At 45.5% G+C, this 13224-nt stretch overlaps 2 pseudogenes; both read right to left on the bottom strand.

Moving 5' to 3' along the window:
- LOC114641177 (uncharacterized) lies at positions 1-157 on the bottom strand (annotated as a pseudogene).
- A 1091-nt stretch (positions 158-1248) lies between these two features.
- On the bottom strand, positions 1249-1428 carry LOC114669585 (uncharacterized; annotated as a pseudogene).
- Positions 1429-13224: the final 11796 nt, after the last annotated feature.

Below are 13224 nucleotides of genomic sequence, written 5' to 3'. Positions count from 1 at the left end.
CATCTTTCCACAAAAAACGAACTGTATTTTTCCACCCCATTACAGGTAGAGAAGATTTTTGCCTAGAAGCAGGCTGAGCCATCTCTGAGAGAAAAGTATCGCAACTCCAATGACTAAGATACTACACTTGATCTTAGCCAAAAGGCCGAGAAGCGATGCCACAAATTCCCCAGGCCAGCCAGAAACACCATCTTGGCCACGCGTCAACTGCATGGTAAGCCTCCACTTGGCAGGAGGAACCCTAACGCAAGCACCGAGACATGAACCCATGTGACATTCCACATCCTCGTGACCAAGCGGCCCACCTTGGAGCCAAGGCCTAATACAAAGCCCAAGGGTTGCCACAACAGCGAAAAAACCTTTCGAACTTGTGCAGAAACGAGGTAGCTGCTACAGATGGGAGTAGGCGTGGGGGAGGGGAACAGACAGTCACAGTCAGTCCCTTCGGGGGGGGGGGGGTTGTGGGCGTGTATGTGTGTGGGCGGGGACCAGGCAAGGAAAAGGAGGATTTAAAACCACCATCCCCCCACAAAACAAAGGAGACGTCAGCGAAGGGCGGTAACGATCTAGATATCCCTCGAGACAACACGTTCACACCCCTTCAGACACCACATTCACACCTGTTGGAGATGGAAGATGAAAAGGAGAAGGCACATCCAGGCCTGCCTGTGTGAACAAGGCCTCGAACACAGAGGGCGCTGCAGCGACATCAGACAGCCTGCAAGACTGCTTCGTGGTTTCTGGGAGCTTAATAAGGCTTCCTGCTAGCGTTAAAGGCTTGGGCGTCCGACACTACTGCACTCACCGCACAGCAGCAGCTGTCTAATTCCGAGCCTCGCCTGACATCTGTTGGAATGCAGGAAGTACTACAAGCAAAAGCGGCGTACAGGTACACAATGATTATAATTAATTAAATAAATCAATACATCAATCAATCCTGCTCTGGCGAGCGTACAGGTACACATTGATTATAATTAATTAAATAAATAAATAAATAAATCCTGCTCTGGCGAGCGTACAGGTACACATTGATTATAATTAATTAAATAAATAAATAAATAATTAAATCAATAAATCAATCCTGCTCTGGCGAGCGTACAGGCACACATTGATTAATTAACTAATTAATTAATTAAATAAATAAATAATTAAATCAATCAATCCTGCTCTGGGGAGAGTTTCCGTCCTTTCCCCCATAGTGACCAACCCCCAGCCAAGGCTGCTTTTCTGATTTTAGACCAATAAAGGAGAAAGTGCACCGCTCCTGGAAGTACTGCAATACCAGGTCGATGCGTGGAGTGGACGGAGCAAGCCCCTATTCCATCTCCCTGTTCCAAAAATCAATTTAATATATGGTCCCCAGATAGGGGACGTATCAGATATTAAACTGATAAGAACAGATTTTTTTTTTTTTTTTTGAAAAAATATACTTTATTTACATATATGATATACATAAAGCACAATCCAGTACAATTACAGTATATAACTGTCTACTAAAATACAAATGACTGTATTCAGCTGTAGTCTGATACAGTCTTACACTATTCCATTCCTACAACACCATATTTATATGTACATTGCTGAAATATATGAACAAAACAAAAAAACCTTTACAATGTTACAAGCCGTGATAATATTTGGTTTACAAATTAGATCACATTTAACACTACATTCAATATACTGTTCCACATTGTATTGCTTTTTACAGGATATTGCAGTCTTGACTTGTTCCCCGTCCTCGAAGGCTTGTCCTCAAAGACGGGGCTTTGCCAATGGCTGCAGTAAAACAAAAGTCACATTAATACACCTCTTGGAGGGAGAGGTGCCTTTGCATATCCTCAGTTCTTCAAGGAGTCCAGGATAGAATAGTCTCTGAGGAGGCTGCGGTTGTATCTGCAGCAGTCCTGGATTGTCATCCTTTCCCTCCCGAGGACGAGGCGGTTCCTGGCGACCCATAGAGTGTCCTTCACGCAGCACATGAGACGCCATGCCTCCTTGGTGGCTTCCAGCGAGTGGGTACCCGGGAAAAGTCCATAGAGCACCGAATGGTGCGAAAGATTGTCTCTGGGTACCGACTCTTCCAGTTCCTCTTCTAGGGCGTCAAGGAGTAACTGTGCCGCTGGGCATTCCCAGAATAGGTGCAGTGCGTCTTCTTCCCGCACGATGCACCACGGACAATGTCTGTACCTGCACAGATTCCTGGCGTGCATGAACGAGCGGAGAGGCAGTCCCCCACGCACGGCCATCCACGCCAGGTCCCTGTGCCTGTTTGTCAGTTCCTTGGAGGCTATGTTCTCCCAGACCACCGTGGCTGTTGCGGATGGTAGGGTTCCGATAGTCTCCGTCGTGTCTTTGGCTCTGATGAGCTTGTAGATGGTCTTCGGCTTCCACAGGTCCAGCTTTACTCCCTGAAGTCTATGGTCCCTTACGAAGCGGACGACATCCGTGTAGAACCATGGAGTGTCCCAGTTGTAAGGGTAGGAGCTGTCCCACTTGTCCCAGCCGAGCCTCTTCCAGACTGGCAGGAGGAAGAAGCGGGACATGGAGTTTCCGGACGATCCGCTGCTGTACTCCGTCAGTGTCCTGCGGACTGCAGTCGCAGGCAAAGAAGGCCCTGAGCAGGGTGGGGATGTCGGGGATGCCTTTCCCACCCTTTTGGGGTTCCTTGCACATGACTGCCCGCTTGACTCTGTCCATCTTGGAGCCCCAGATGAAGTGGAAGACTGCTCTGGTGCTGGCTCTGCAGACAGTGGCGAGGGGTGGCCACGCCTGGGCCGGGTACTGCAGGACAGGGAGGATCTCGTTCCGCAGCACCAGCGCTTTGCCTTCCAAGGTGAGGTCCCTGAGGCTCCACAGCCCGATCTTCTGCTTCACTTTGGCCAGTCTCTCGTCCCACGTCTTCAGGGCTGCTCCGTCTCCGCCGAACCAGCTGCCCAGGATCTTGATGGAGTCCCGTCTGATGGTGAAGGGGAGGGGGGCGGAGGGCGTCAGGTGCCATTCCCCAAGGAGCATCGCCTCTGACTTCCCGCAGTTGACCTTAGCCCCTGAAGCTCGTCCGAAGTCTTCGCAGATCTCCGCCAGCGCCGTCATCGATGTCTGGTCCACGCAGATCACGGTGACGTCATCCATGTAGAGGGAGCATCTGATCTCTCGTCTGTCCGGTCCCGGTGCGGTGATCCCTCTGATCTCTGGTCTTCCTCTGATTCGTTCCGCCAGGAGCTCTATACAACAGAGAAAGAGAAGAGGGGAGAGAGGGCAGCCTTGTCTGACTCCGGACAGGACCGGGAAGGGGTCAGTTTTCCAGCCGTTCACCAGCACCGTGCTGGAGATGTCTCGGTACATCAGCCTGATGTACGAACAGAACGTGTCACCCATGCCGAGACCTCGCAGAGCCCCGATCATGAACTCGTGAGACACCCGGTCGAAGGCTTTTTCTTGATCAAGGCTGACCAAGGCCGCGGTGATGCGGCGTTCCTTCACGTAGTGCACCGAGTCCCTGATCATGGTTAAGCTGTCGGCGATCCTGCGTCCGGGGATATCGCAGGTCTGGTCTGGGTGGATGACCTGTCCGCTCACCTTTTTTAGCCGGTTGGCTATCACCTTGGCCAGGATCTTGTAGTCCACGTTCAGGAGGGTGATGGGGCGCCAATTCCTCAGCTCGCATCTCTCTCCCTTCTGTTTGTACAGGATCGTGATCATTCCTTCTCTCAACGACGGGGGCATCCTGCCCTCCGCCAGCATCTCCCGGTAGAGCTCCAGCAGGTCCGGGCCGATGAGGTCCCACAGTGCGACATACAGTTCGGCTGGTAGTCCGTCACCGCCCGGGGTCCTGCCGGCCCTGAAGGATTTGGCGGCAGAGTGCAGCTCCCCCGGCGTACAGGGTGCGTTCAGGGCAGACTCACCTGTGGGATCCAAGGTTTTGTTAATACCAGCTAGGAACCGGTCGGTCGCGTCTGCTTCGGTCGTCTTTGGGGAGTAGAGGCCGCTGTAGTAGTCCCGGACCACTCCCATCACTGCCTCCTTCCCCGTTTTGACGACCCCTCCCTCGTCTCGTAGTTCTCTCAGGGGCGTGTGGCCGGAGTGGAGTTTCCTAAAGAAAAAGGAGTTACACTTCTCACCCTTCTCCAGGTTCTCCACTTTGGAGCGAAAGACGATGCGTTTGGATTCATCCTCGAAGTGCCTCCTCAGGCTCTCACTGGTCTCCTCCAACTCGCGTCTCACGTCCCAGCCGCACTGGTGAAGCTCTTGCAGGGACCCCAGCTCCTTCTGCAGTCTGCAGAATTCCCTTTGCCGTTGGCACGCCTGTCGTCTTCCTTTGGCCTGAAAGACACTGCGCAGTTTAATTTTTATAAATTCCCACCAATCGCTTACCTTCTGGAAGTGGCGTTTCTCGTCCTTCCAAGCGAGGTAAGCGGTCCTTAGCTCCTGCATGACGTCTTCCCTTTCCAGGAGGCTACAGTTCAGTTTCCACGAACCCAGGCCATGCGGAAAGTTTTGGCCGACGGATCCCTAAAAGTGAACCGCCCTGTGGTCTGAGAAGAAGCACGGGACCAATGTGTACTTCTCTGCTGTCACTGCTCTGGAGACGAAAACAAAGTCGATCCGGGAGCGGGTCGTCCCGTTAGTCCCCGCCGCGTCCGACAGGGATGCTTCCGTCACCATCTCCCTGAGCAGCCTGGATGTGGTGTCCAGTCTGTCGGATGTGCCGGAGCTGCGCCCGTCCTCCTCCAGGGGGCAGATGAAGTCCCCGGCCATCATCACCCCCTGGAAGTGGCGAGTTGGGGCCGCAGGGTCTGGAAAAGCTCCAAGCGCTCGTTCTTCCCAGGGGGTGCGTACACGCAGATGAGCCTGATGGGCTCCCCCGCCCAAGAGCCGTCGACGACCAGCAGTCGGCCGCAGACGAGCTCTGAAGCAGCGGGGGAGGGGAGAGCTGCCTCAGTGACAGCCACGGTGGTCTGGGAGAACATAGCCTCCAAGGAACTGAAAAACAGGCACAGGGACCTGGCGTGGATGGCCATGCGGGGGGGGACTGCCCCTCCGCTCGTTCATGCACGCCAGGAATCTGTGCAGGTACAGACATTGTCCGTGGTGCATCCTGCGGGAAGAAGACGCACTGCACCTCTTCTGGGAATGCCCAGTGGCACAGTCACTCCTTGATGCCCTAGAAGAGGAATTGGAAGAGTCGGTACCCAGAGACAATCTTTCGCACCATTCGGTGCTCTATGGACTTTTCCCGGGTACCCATTCGCTGGAAGCCACCGAGGAGGCATGGCATCTCATGTGCTGTGTGAAGGACGCTCTATGGGTCGCCAGGAACCGCCTTGTCCTCAGGAGGGAAAGGATGACAATCCAGGACTGCTGCAGATACATCCGCAGCCTCCTCAGAGACTATTCTATCCTGGACTCCTTGAAGAACTGAGGATATGCAAAGGCACCTCTCCCTCCAAGAGGTGTATTAATGTGACTTTTGTTTTACTGCAGCCATTGGCAAACCCCGTCTTTGAGGACAAGCCTTCAAGGACGGGGACCAAGTCGAGACTGCAAGAACTTGTAAAAAGTAATAGAATGTGGAACAGTATATTGAATGTAATGTTTAAATGTGATCCAACTTGTAAACCAAATCTTATCACGGCTTGTAACATTGTAAAGGTTTTTTCTTGTTTTTTTGTTCATATATTTGAGCAATGTATATGTAAATAAGGTGTAGTAGGAATGGAATAGTGTAAGACTGTATCAGACTATAGCTGAATACAGTCGTTTCTATTTGAATTACTAGACAGTTATATATTGTAATTGTACTGGATTGTGTTTTATGTATATCACCCAAACATAAGTATATTTTTTCAAAAAAAAAAAAAATCTGTTCTTATCAGAGCGGAGAGTCGCTTGGTCTGGTATTTGGAAGTGAATGCGATGTCCTTTTGACGGTGACTGAAGCTCTGCTCTCAAAGTCTGTATGGAGAAACCAAGAGCTGTCTTTACAGCTATCTCATTCTTGAATCTTATTCTTGATTCTGAGCTAAAGTAGGTTGGCCGAGTCCACCACGTTTTGCAAAGTTGAAAGAATTTGAAACCAAGAAAGCTGAAAAAGAAAGAAAGAAGGAGGAAAAGAAGAAAGAAAGAAGTTGGAGAAGGCTAATCTGCATAGCTCCACCCACTAAAGAAGAGAGCTGATTTTTCTTGAAAGAGTCATCTCTCAACTTCAAAGGACCTCCAACTAGAGAAATAGATTGATGGAGAAGATGGATTCAACAAAACTGGCTCTAGTTTCTGCTGATGCTTCTGCTTCATCTTCTGCCCAGGTTAGGATGACCTCCGAGAAGCTGGGAGAGGGGAAGGCAGCTACCTCCAGCCGGGAAGATCACCCTCCTTCTGGCCCCACTACTTCCCAGGCCGCAGCTCACCTTCCTCCAGCCCGGAAGATCCAGGAGGCCCCCCCGGCTCTGGAACCCTGGATGAAGCAGACGGTGGTGCTGAAGCTTAAGGAGGTGGTGGAAAGGATTCCTGCAATGAGCTCGGAGACCTTTGGGCAGAAGATGGTCATTGAGCAGGGATTCTCCAGAGCGGACACACTGAGCATACAATCATTTGCTATGGGCTTCTTCTATGTTACGTTTACCTCCATTGCAATCTGCAAACGTTACTGGGAAATGGCCCAGAATGCTGTGCCGGACTCCTCCTTTGCTCGCTTTGTTGGAAATTGCCCCATACAGAGAGAGGAAAGGAGAGTAACGATCTCAATGAGAAATCCCCATACGCCTGGCAAGGACATCTCCATGTTCCTGAAGCGCTTCTGCACCGTAGTGAGGGAACCCACCCAGATCAAGGACATCCCAGGGGATTTGGCCACAAGTTGGTTTTTTTTGGTTGGTGTCCTTGCCTTTTCTGACCTGGTTAAAAATTTTGTATAGAGGGATGAGTAGTGTGGTCACTGTGAATGTGCATGGTGGTACAGAGCTGCTCATCGTCTCCTTTGTTGTATATTTATTTTTAACATGTGGCAGGACTGATCAGGGAGGAACCAGCGTTTATGGTTCTTGTCTTACTGGGAAGTGGTGGTATGGCAGCAAAACTCGCCAGCTATGCAAACGATGTGACTTTGCTCGCAACGGAGGAAGGCGATTTGCTGAAGGGACTGCCTATTTTGGCTGACTTTGAAGTGGCTACAGGTTCAAAAGTAAAAGTCAAACATGATGTACTTCATGAAATAGAGGAATAAGACATGGACATTGTATGGGATTAACCTTTGTCATGAGATTATTACTATTTTTGGGGTCGAGGTTTCTTGGCAGGAGTGGCCAACGGAACTGGGATAAATGTTTGCAGATGGTAAGCCGTAAACTGGGTTTCTGGACAGCCAGGTTGTCGTCTTTAGTGGGGAAGACAACCATATTGAAGGCAGAGATTCTGCTATGCTGCTTGTATTTCGGGATAGTGTTTCCTATGACCAACATGGTGGGAAGAGCCCTAAGGAAAAAAGTGTTTCAATTCATGTAGGGTAGAAAGTATGAGGGTGTGAAAAGGGTTGACATGGAGAAGGCAATGGAGGATGGGAGCAGAGGTATTGTGGATAACAATTTGAAGGTAGATTGTATGTTTTCTGCATTTCTGTGCAAAGCCCTAAGTGCAGCTGTGGAACATAAATATCAGTACTTTGAGTTTATGGCTGGCAGCTAGGATGCAGGGTTGTGGGGGCTAGAACAAAGCTGTAACACATGCAGAAAATTTACAAATGCATTATCAAAGGGCAGTGGAAATTGATGGAACATTCTCAATTTTTCAAGGATGACTCCTGGGGCCTGGCTAGTTGTAGGGGAATAAAAATTTGTGTCAGGAATTCTTCAAACCAGCTGAACATCGGCAGAATGCCATGTGGCTGTCAGCTGCTCTCTTTTTCACGTTTGTAAGTAAGGACGTCCAGTTGCCAGTGTCTCAAAGCTCAGTATTTTACCGTCTTATGGTTATTTATGGTAATGCTTTCACTGTATGTTCCAAATTGATGCCAAAAGTGGAACATAAACCCGCTTGCTTCGAGTATGCTCTAGGGATAAAATGAGCATATCTACATACAGTTTTATATTTGGTCTTAAATCACAGACTTCTATACTTGCATAGCTAGCACTGTGGCACAGCAGGGGTGCCGTTGTAGTTAGTATCAAAGCATCATAAGTGGGAACGCATTCAACCCAAGGCAGCTGATCATGAGATCTGCACTGGTTTATGTTATAGGATAAGTTGCTAATCAGAAGTCAACTGTATCAACATGGTATATCCAGGTCACTATGCTGTCCTAGAGATGGATGTTTTGAGGAAGAAACTGTCAAACATGTCTTTTGGAGCTGTTCACTAGCTAAAGCAGTATGGCTTCAGATCTGTCAATGCTTTTGTGTATCTACTCCCTATCAGTGGAGACTACAACTCTATCTTGAAAGGTGAAGTGGGTTATCCGATGCCAAGTGGAGTTTATTCTTCTGGATGTTGATCTTAGTTGTCATGATGAACTTATGGGATGCAAGAGCTAAAATGATCAATATGGCACACATTGTTCTAGTGAGCGGGTTGTGCATTTAATCAAAAGTGCTCTGATCCAACACATAAAACAGAACATCAACAGATATGTCTTTGTAGTGCAAAGAAATGATAGGACTACGCGAATGGTCTGACTTACTTTAACCTTATCAGATTGGCAGTGTGCACCTGAACTAATAGTTCTAATAGCCTAATGTATACAGTACATCAGCATACGGGAATACAAGGCCTGGAATGGTATTGAAAGTTTCACAATATGCTGATGATCTGACTCTTGTTGCTACAGAGGAGTCAGATGTTAACAATACATTTAGACACCTTTGCTCAGGCCACTTGGTCAACCGCAAATAGGACTAAACCCTCAATGATGTGGTTAGGGAAATGGCAAACTCACAAGATTCCCTTGGAGGTCTACACGTGTAGAAGGAATGTGTTAGGATTTTAGGGGTTGACTTCTATAGGAATGACCGTGCACATAAAAACTGGGAATCTAAGGTTATTAAAATAAAACAAAAGTGTGCATTATGGTGTCAGAGGCACCCGATATTCATGAAGAGTTTGGTATCGAGAACATATCTTTTGCCAATGTGTACATATTTAGGAAGTGTTTTGAATCTTCTGACAAAATACGGCAGGATATTAAACATGATTTTTTACCAGTTTATTTGGGGTACAAAATATGAAGTTGTGGCTTTTAGATGCTGCATGATTCCTTCACACTCAATGCCTTACCTAACGCAGAGAATTGGCATTGACGGGATCAGTGGGCACATGGCATTGGTGAAAAGGTATACAGTGTTTCAAGAAAAGTCTTTGGAATGTAGTAAAATAAATATTTTTTTAAAATTGCACCACATGGTTTGTGAACAGATGGTTACGAGAAGATTTTTGCCAGTACAGATTACAAAAGCGGTGTGGACCATGGCACAGGACATTGGATAAGGAGATTTCGGGTCCTACTTGTACTCTGGTGTAATGTTTGAATCGGCAGCAACCCTGGACTTTGCATGTAATATGCTTCAAGTATGTTGCCAGATGGTGTCCTTCTCCCAATTTATAGTACAGCCTTTCTGGAAACGAGACTGGAAAGTCATTACAGTTCATATGTTTTAAACCTGGATTGAGAACTCTGAAGTTAGTCCTTTTATAAGAAGACATGCTACTGCAATTTAATTTATGAGAAGTGTGAGAGATGAGGAATAGGTTTAGAATGGATGCAGACAGACAGACAGACAATGTAGAATTCAGCTGAAGAGGGATTTGGCTTTCCCAGATTGTCTGAGTCACCCTCCATTGGTTTTTCCATAGGACCCAATAAGGGATATTTACTCTATGATGGCATGCCCATGCAGTGTGGTAAATGCCAACGAGGTGGTCTTGTGGCAAGGTTTTGTACAGTTCTAATTTGCCAGAATTAGAATACTGCTGGCCATAAAGCTACTTGTTGCCCAAACCAGAGGTGATGTCATATTTGTGGCCTAATGGGACATTTGTATCATGCATGTCTGGAAAAACACAAACCACAGGAGGATGAAGATGCTGTGCTCTTTGCTGAAGTAGCAGAACAGTTCATGGCAGAAAAGCACACTGAGGTGTTTGGAAAGTCTCCTTGTTGGGATTTGATGGCACAGAATGCCAAGGAGCCAGTACCCGAGGGGAGGATGGCAGAGCCAAGAGGAGAAAATGGTGGACCCGCAACAGACAGACTGCACAGGCATTTGAGGAGCTTGAAAACACACGTGGAGGATTTTCTTGAAGTAGAGACTGCCAGTGTAGCTGAACCCACGGTGGCCTCTGCACAGATGAAATCATCGGATGAATCATGGGAGCATGCCCAACCAGGCAAACAGGAGAAAAAAGGCACAATGCAGAGGATTATCAGAAATCACACAAGAGTCTGGTAGGAAAAGCCATGCCACCCACAATCATTTTGCTTCCTTACAAGAGATGGAGGAAGATGAAGAATCGGACATATCCAGCGGGACATCTGTGGAAACCAATATAACCGAGGTACCAGACACCACGACGGCAACCTCTACAGATCTGTTGTTTAACCCATCTCCTGCTCCTTGTTAGGGATATGGGGAGGAACTGGTCAGAAGTCCCTTCAATGAACCCAGTGTTAAAGTTTTTTTTTGGATAGTGACTCCTTGCTCATCTTTTCTAAAATAATGGCTGGGATAAACCACAAGGGTGAGAGAGAGGACTTAAGATGACCAGCCATGGGTGAAAGAACATAATCTGAACTATTAATGCAAGGGGTTTGAGGGGGATTGAAAAGAGTAAGTGGGATTTCCTTTGGTTAAGCACTATCACTGTTCATGTATGCTTTTTACGAGAGGTTAATCTCAAATCAGTGCGCATCAGAGGGTGTTTTCTAGTGGAGTGTGCATTTTGTTGTGTAGGACTGAGTGGATAGTAGGATATGCAACAATTGTGGTGCCAAGGAGAATGCCAATAGTATAGTAGATTCAGAAAAGGACAGGAAAGCCTATTTTATGAATATGTCTGCACCTACCAACAAACAGCAGGCCACTCTTTTGGATGCGTTAGAACCTTGATTGGTGACTGACCAATTGGATTTCAGTGTTGATACAGATAACGTGACAGACAAGATTACACAAGACCAAAGCTGCAATTCTTGCTGTGCAACTCTTTTTTAAAAGATGGCTTTTGGAGTTTCACACAGTCAGCTAAGGGATACACCTGGAATATCTATGGGTGAGAAGACCCATCTGGACTTTTGTGTCATATACAGTCCCTGTAGTTAGTAGTGCCCACCTGGTTTTCTGTTTTCCAGAACACAGAGTGTGCAAGGACGTGCAGTAGGGAAAAGGCTTTTGCAAACAATGTTTGTTTCTCTGCTGCAGGATGAGGCCTTAGAACACTACAGCAGGTCAGGCATCGGATGTGAATGAACAGTTGCTCAGAGTGGAGGCAGGGTCTTAAAGATTGCATTCAGCTATTCTCCATTTATTACGGGAGGAGGAAAGCTCACAGAGAGCAAAGAGCTGTTAGGTGGCTACAGAAGAAGCTAGCATACAAATATAGTCTGTGTAATGCTGGCCGGGATTATGATGTGCAGGTGATGAAATCACTCAATACAACATTGGCAAGATTATGACAGAAAGGGGAAATTGATACTTTGTGAAAGAGAGCAGCAGTTAAAGAGCAGGACAAGGTCATGTCTTCAGCTTTCTTTCAGTGTGTAAAATACACAGCAAAAGAGGAAACTGAATCAAAAGCTTAGAACTTCTCAAGGGATCAAAACCATTGACAGAGAAAGGCCTGATAAAGCAATTTTGGATCTACTACAACTCAGGTTAATTCGCAATGATTTTGAATTCAGTGGTAGCATTTTTCTACAAATTCATGGTACAGCTATGGGTAAAAAATGTACAACAACAAATTACCACTGTGGAAACACCATGGAAATAAATATTAGAACAATATTAATCACTCAGTACAATACATATGAAATAAATGACTGTATTAATATACATTAATAATAATAAATATAAAAATAAACACCAGTCTCTGGTCAGTATAAATATTCAATAAAAAAATAGGGAGGGTACTACCCTCGACTTTCTCGTATGCTGAGATATAGGAAAAGGTCATCAGAACCACTTCCAGTTGTGCAATATTTTTCAAATATCATATCTGTTTCTCATCATATCTAATTGAGAATATCAATACATAATCATTTATAAAGTTTGATTATAAACGGAGATATTAAAAACACTATTTTCACACTTGGGATGATTGAAAACAGTGGTGAAATCTTTTGAAGATTACATATGTATTACATAGATTTCATGCAAAGCAAAAAGAGCTATAGTCACCTAAAAACATAGAAAAAGTGTTAGTATTATATTTGTTGCAATAAATTGCTATACGTAAAACTGCATTTAGCTACATTTAAATTACGATAATGGCAAAAAAAAAAATCGTAAAATTAAATGTATTACCAGGAATACAACAGGGATGTAACAGTTTATTGTATACAGTTTTTAATATTGTTTACAAATTTATATTTCCATGATACAAAAAAATTTGATGGTTGTTTAAATAAATACTTCTGAGTAGTTTTTCTCAAATTTCATATCTGTTTGCTTTTTATCATAAATATCTATATAAAATTTGAATCATCTATCTGTAATTATAACTATAGTTTACTTAAAAATTTGCAAAAGTATCCAGTTAAAGTACCACTTCTGGTTGTGAGCTTTTTCTCAAATTTAACATCAACTTATATTTCGTCATTTCTAATTTCCACACAAAAATTGAAACATATCTTTATTAATAGCCATAGTTTACTTGAAAAAATTCAAAATGTGTTTAGGCAAACTACCACTTCCGGGTGCCGGAAGTGTCCCAAAAGTTGACAGGATTCCTTATTTTTGATATAAAGTAGGTATACAAAATGTCATTAACCGAGGTCAAAGCATATACGAGTTACCGTGTTTACACGCAGACAGACACGCAAACAGACAGACAATTTCAAAAATGATATTTTTGGACTCAGGAAAGTCAAAAACGTCAAGATTCATCAAAATCTCAAGGTCAAATTTTTTCAGGATTCCTATTTTCTCTATACCATGTAAAAATGACCAGTGGACACACCAAACAAAATATTAAACATAAAAATAACCATCCTGTAGTCACACATCAAAGTAAATATTCAGTAAAAAA

The sequence above is a fragment of the Erpetoichthys calabaricus genome, chromosome 1, assembly GCF_900747795.2.
Source record: "Erpetoichthys calabaricus chromosome 1, fErpCal1.3, whole genome shotgun sequence".
Lineage (NCBI taxonomy): Eukaryota > Metazoa > Chordata > Cladistia > Polypteriformes > Polypteridae > Erpetoichthys > Erpetoichthys calabaricus.
This window is presented reverse-complemented; position numbering and strand designations above follow the sequence as displayed.